The sequence below is a fragment of the Triticum aestivum genome, chromosome 6D (assembly GCF_018294505.1).
Source record: "Triticum aestivum cultivar Chinese Spring chromosome 6D, IWGSC CS RefSeq v2.1, whole genome shotgun sequence".
Classification (NCBI taxonomy): Eukaryota; Viridiplantae; Streptophyta; class Magnoliopsida; order Poales; family Poaceae; genus Triticum; species Triticum aestivum.
In genome coordinates this window covers 338,705,136-338,711,266 of record NC_057811.1, presented here as the reverse complement: position 1 = coordinate 338,711,266, position 6,131 = coordinate 338,705,136, and the positions used below count along the sequence as shown (strand labels likewise).

At 47.1% G+C, this 6,131-nt stretch overlaps 1 long non-coding RNA gene across 1 annotated transcript; it reads left to right on the top strand.

Annotated features, from left to right (window-relative positions):
* The first annotated feature begins 253 nt into the window (after window positions 1–253).
* LOC123141594 (uncharacterized) lies at window positions 254–1,591 on the top strand. The gene is made up of 3 exons (XR_006470360.1): window positions 254–666; window positions 841–1,000; window positions 1,101–1,591. It is a non-coding gene; the product is annotated as an uncharacterized lncRNA (long non-coding RNA).
* Window positions 1,592–6,131: the final 4,540 nt, after the last annotated feature.

Sequence of the window (6,131 nt, the reverse complement as noted above, 5' to 3'; positions counted from 1 at the left end):
AACTCATGAAAAAAGGCATATACGTACTAGGTAGCACATTAGTTTATTTACAACTGTTACAGTGATTGGCGAATTTAGAAGCCGTCCATCCACTCAAATCTAACGGTGAAAAAATAGAAGTTACAAGGAGTTACAAGACTTAAATTACATAAAATTACAATTAATGGTGGGACCGTTACAAAATTTAGGTGGGTCTAACAAATTTTTCAAGGGTAGATATGTCAATTATTTGGAAAATTCCCCATGACCGACTCATATCTCCTCTCCTCAATCTCGTTGTGTTCCCGTCAAATCTCTCCATCGCCCAAATGTCGTCAGCCTCTTATCCACGCCACGGGAATCATGCACCGCCGCCGGGAAGCCCACCGTATCCGGCCTCCCCTGATGCACCCCCTCCTCCACGGCTCAGTCGGTCCGTATCCCACGTTGCGGGAGCCAGGAGCGACAGTGCTAAGCGAGCGGGGCCGGGCGAGGCCGGCAGGGGCGCTAGATCTGAAGAACGCCACGGGAGGCGCGTCGGGCAGGGAGAACCATGGCCCGTGGAGTCGAGCGGCGGTCAGTGAAGGCCAGCAAGCAGTGGAGTCCAGCGACGACCTTGCGGAGGAGCAGAGTTGTTGATGGAACAGATGATGAACTCTGTGAACAGATGGATGAAAATCTATGAAGGTATGAACTCTGTGACATCACCTAGCAACAATTTGGTTAAATCTTAGGCTAAAGAGTATGAAAGCAGTTACTGAAACATTGCAGTTTGCATATATGTGCAATCTGATGATACTTCCACTAATACTCTATATAAACTAAGGCAGTTTGCATATCCATCTGGTTTGACTTTCGCAGTTGGAGGTCTGAGTGCATCGCATGAACATGCATCACGTCTTCATGAAAGACCAATTGTGAGCTGGCTATGGTCTGCTGGATGTAAGATGCAATGCTGCTCAAACCCAAAGTCTCCAGTGCAAATCTTCAGCCACGACTGTCAAACGATCTGATCCCAAAGGTGGCTTTTCTTTTCTGTTCTCACACTGCAAATTTAACCTAGTTCAACGGAGTGGGCAATCGACTTAACTTTGCTTGTGTTATATTGTTTACCGCTTCAGCGAAAGTTCAAGGGCCTAAACTGGACGATGGAAGCGGTGGGTTCCATTTCGGCAAAGTAGGCGGCGGTGATGGAGGGGTGGTGGCGGCAGCAACTGTTCCTTCTCTAGACCATCGTGGTGCTCCTGGATTACCTCAAGGAGTTTGAGAACTACTACCTGCTTGCTCGAACGAATTTTGCCGGATATATATGACGATGCGGGCTACGATACGAGTGGTGGGAAGCTAGGGCAATCATCATGAGTCTTGTTAGTTGTAGACTCTGTGCGATGCGCGAGATTTTAAATGGTTGTTTCTTAGTCTAGAAGTGCATGAGTGAACTGTGTCCTGATTGGTTATGCTATGTGTCCTTGTCTTGTAAACATGTATGTTGACCGATGAAAAGCTCAAAATGTTATAGGATTGAGTCTGAGATGCTGAAACTTGATGCCATTTGGCGCTGTGCATAAACATAAGGAGGAAATATATGTGCAACTGAGGTTTTGCTCTTAAATTTTCCATATCGCAATATTACTGTCAAGTGGTTAGCAATATTACTGTCAAGTGGTTATCGAATATCATGTTGGTTTCTCATCTCCTTTGCGGTTGTATGCCATTGTCGAGGATCCTCGTAATCCCACTTTTGTCTACTTTTATGGCTATTTGTTCAAATTAGAAAATAAGCCCACTTGGATCTCCAGTTATAATTACTTGGGCTGATAAGAGATTATCATGAAGCATTAGGCTTGATAATCAAGCATTAGGACCCCTCAAAAAAATCAAGCATTAGGAGAACAGTTTTTCTAATTCAGCGGCCAAACACACACCTTGCAATTAATAATTGATGATTTTGTCCAGCAGAAAGGGGGAAAGAAGTTAGGCAAACAAGTTTGCTGATGCAGATGATACCAAAAAGGAATGAATAATGGAGGGTAAGCCAAACAGATTATCAATCAAACAAAGGGTGATAATATCATATTTTTTTCTGATGTCAAATCAATTTTCGACAGGGTCATGTCATGGGGAGAACACATTATTCCGAACGGAAAATCATCAGTATATGCGCCATTCGTATCTCCTTTCTAATGCTATATCTATGACTCGATGTTCTTTAACATCCTCATCATTCACATGGAGATCCTTCATGGTGTCAACGATGTACGAGTCCACCGCGCAGCATGGTGGCGATGACTGTTGGCTCAGGTGGTGGTGGTCGCCGCAGGCTGAACCCCCTTGCGAGGAACCGCTGGATGAGTGCCACCTACGCCCGCTCCTGCTCCGAGTAGCCGTCGGCGGTCATGGGCATGCAGTCGAAGGTGTCCCATATCCAAGATCTCGAAGGCTTGGCAGGAGTGCGCTGCCGAGGGCTCGGCACTGTCTTCGTCCCAGAAGATGCACTAGCATGCTTGTTCGCAGTTGTTGTACTCGCGTCGCAGGAGTAGCAGAACTCATGGCCACACCTGCAGAAGTGACCAAGGACCTTTAACATGGAGACAAGAATTGAATGAAAACGCACACATAACTGAATGAATGAATCCTGCTATTTCTATGCTTTCAACAAACACAGAATCAAGTTACAACTTAGTTTTGCTCCTAAATACACCAGCACTGCTAATTCCGGTGGCACGCATAATTATTAATTTGCCTCTCCTGTTAGTCTCTGAAACGCTAGTACTACCGACTCCTAAAAAGTTATCACAACCTAAAGATTTCAAAAAGTTTCAGTGAGGATTGTGAGAGTGTGCTGAGTAATTTTTGTAGATGACAGGGTTGTGCTTAGTTTCATGCAGAGAATAAGCAGAATCCATTATTTTGTTCTAAATCATCTCATTCATTGCCTTTGATGTAACTGATGACATGATCGTGACCTTCCACCCCCACAGTGGCCACATGTTGTCAGAAATTTGTGAACTCTGAACCTGTATCTGTTGTGAACATCAAAACAAACACATGCAACTGAACTATGAAACTGTTATTAGCACTAGTTAAGTTGTTCCAAGCCATAGTTTACATGTATGACCTGAACTTGTATGTGTATGCTGCAGCAAGATTTCAGTTGTTTGAACATGCAGTTACAAGTAATCCAAAATTCAAGATTTCATTACTGAATAAAAGCTTGACAGTTAACAGAATTTTATACATGTATGGCCTGAACTTGTGTACGTGTATGATACAGGAGTATGACCATAAGCTTACACAGTTAACTGTTGATTCTGAAAACTTTAAGGCTGCAATTTCTACTTGTACATTTGCGTGACAAACCAAATGATGTTCTTTTCTGAGAAAAAAATTCATATCATATCCCTTTTTCCTGGAAAGTTTTGTGTTGATGATTCGTGCATGTCAAATACGTAGCAGCAGCAGCAGCTTCATTGCAGCCATCGAGGACAGCTCAAGTGCCAGACGCGGTCAATCGCTAATCATGCAATTAGTGACTGCGGAAGTTGCGCAAACTAGCGAACGCACTGCTGGCGTATCCAGCACCAATCTGAACCCTAACTGCTGACTGAATTTTATTTCAAGGTGCAGTTGCTCCATGCTTCCACCCCCAGCACAAGGTGTGAGGAGGGTAGGATGGGAGGAAGAGATGAGGGCAGGGGAAGAGATACCTTTGTTCATCCACCATTACGACCGAGCGCAGCCGGGATCTCCAATACCTCGCGGCGGCGTCATCCCCTCCAGAACCTCACGGAGGCGTCGGCGGAGACGTATGTGGGGCAGCGGCCACTACGACAAGACCAGCCGGGGCTTCGCCTCCTAGACCTCGCGCCGGCATCTTCGCCTCCAGGTCCTCGCTACTGCGCCGCCGTCTCCCACGTCCTCGCGCCAGCGCCTCCCTCTCGCGAGATGGGTTAGCCTTATTGATTAAGCATATTTTTTCAATTAACAGGTTGAAATCAACGGTGGAAAATAATCAGTGGAGGAGTTACACGAAATTATAATCTGTAACTCTTCGATCACCGTAAATGGATTTCGGCATCGATAGTCACTGTATCCATCCGTCGCCGCGCTGTTATATGTCAAAGGGTTTGAATGGCCACGGATTTTTCGAACCGATGGCGACCGCCCTCGATCCGGGCCAAAACTTCCTCCTTTCTCTGTCACTCATTCAGCCATGCCAACATGGGATCAGTGGTTTCTGTCGCGGGGAAGCATCCTCGAAGGCGTGAGACGCCGCAACTTGCACCTGTTGCCGCACGAGTGCTCCCATCCTCGTCCCGAACGGTCAGCACAACACGTGAGGATTCATCTGTTTCGTTCTCGTAAAGTCTAAACCGGATGGAAAGTGACACGCCACTTCTCTGGTCGTCTCTTCCGCAAGTCGTTGATGCTGATCGGATCCGGAGACAGGTTCGGTGCATCCAGGAAAAGTTGGCTCAGGCGCAAGCCGAAGCCGGTAGTCCGTTCCAACGGGCAGACAGCATGCATGTTGGATTGAAATCCTCGCACCATCGTGTCTGCACTCCGCGGCACAGCGGAGGTACAATGGCATTTTGGGTTTTCACCTACTCGGGGCGGTCTCCAGCACTGCCCGAGAGTAGACTGCGAACTTGGTAGCACGGCTGCTCGAGAGGCCTCCAACACTGCATGGGGACTTTGTCGTCAACTTAGAGGCTGATTTGCAGCTGGAAGCCTCTCCACAGATCCTCTTAGATGATGAAGTATAGGATTAGAGCATCAGCAGCCGGCGTCCTATGCCTCGAACGTCCGGACGAACAGACCAGTTACTAATCGGTCACGAAAATTTAATCCAGACGAAATCCTTAAACAGTCCTCAAACGTTCGGACTAACCGGCATCCTTCATATCCAGCTCAAATATAGGAGCGTCCGGACGCGCCCAGCGCATCCGTCATGTCGGACCGCGACCGCCCTACCCCACCGCAAATTGCATCAAATCTACCCCTCGACCTACCAGATCCATTTGCTCTCTCCTATCTTCTTACTCCTCCACGATGTCCGTCTCGCAGCTTCGCCGCCACGCGCGCTCCGCGGCCATTCCGAGCCTCTGCACCGCCAGCGCCGGCACAACACTCATGTCTCTTGTCCTCGCCGACGGGGACGTCGTCGCCGGCCCTGACGCCACCGCGGTACGTCTGGCAACTCCCGAGCTCCCCCTTGCACTCTATGTGTTCGACACATTGTCCGAACTACTTTTTTGTGTTTTTTTAGGGAAAACGATGAACTTCGATGCTTCGTCGAACGAGAAGTATGGACCAACAGATGAGTTCTTTGATTCCTCGGGTTCGAACGAAGTGGGTATGATCATGCTAAATCGGGATAGGGTGTCCGGAGCACAGCTACCGTAGAAAGACTACTTTGCTCCGAACCCAACTTTCCGGGATGACCATGGTTTCGTCATCGTTTTTGCATGCGAAAACCATTATTTTTGCGCATTGTTCCATCCCCAGTGGGCGGCGTTTGTGAAGACCATATCCGAACCACAGGGCAAGAAACAAAACCACTTTGCAACAATGCCGGAAGCAGCTAGGAAGGGTGTGAGAGGGCATTCGGAGTGCTTCAAGCTCGTTGGGGAATTGTTCGTAGGGCTGCAATGGTGTGGGAATCAGAAATTTTGTGGCAGCTCATGACATGTCGTGTTATTTTGCACAATATGATTGTCGAGCCTGAGGGTGATGGTGTTGCCCAAATAAATGATTTTGAAGCGCCTGAAGAACAAGTTCAATCCCTGAAAGATCGAGATGGAGCTCGGCCTATGAACTTTCTACATATGCATTGGAATCTTCGAGATTATCATGTGCACACGCAGCTACTCAGTAACCTTGTGGATCATACATAAACCCACAATGAAAACTAAAAAACTAATGTTTGAGTTGTGCATTTAAAATAAATTTTATGTGAACGCTATTTATTTTCGGTACCAACATGTGTTATTTATGTGTGATATTGACATATATAATCGACGTGCATGGATATGCATAAATTTGCGAGTTCGAATTTAAGATATATGGATGCCCGAGACCAGATATGAGAGCCCGTCCCAATACATCCACGGACTTATAGGATAGGATTCGGCAAGTCCGGTTGTAGACGC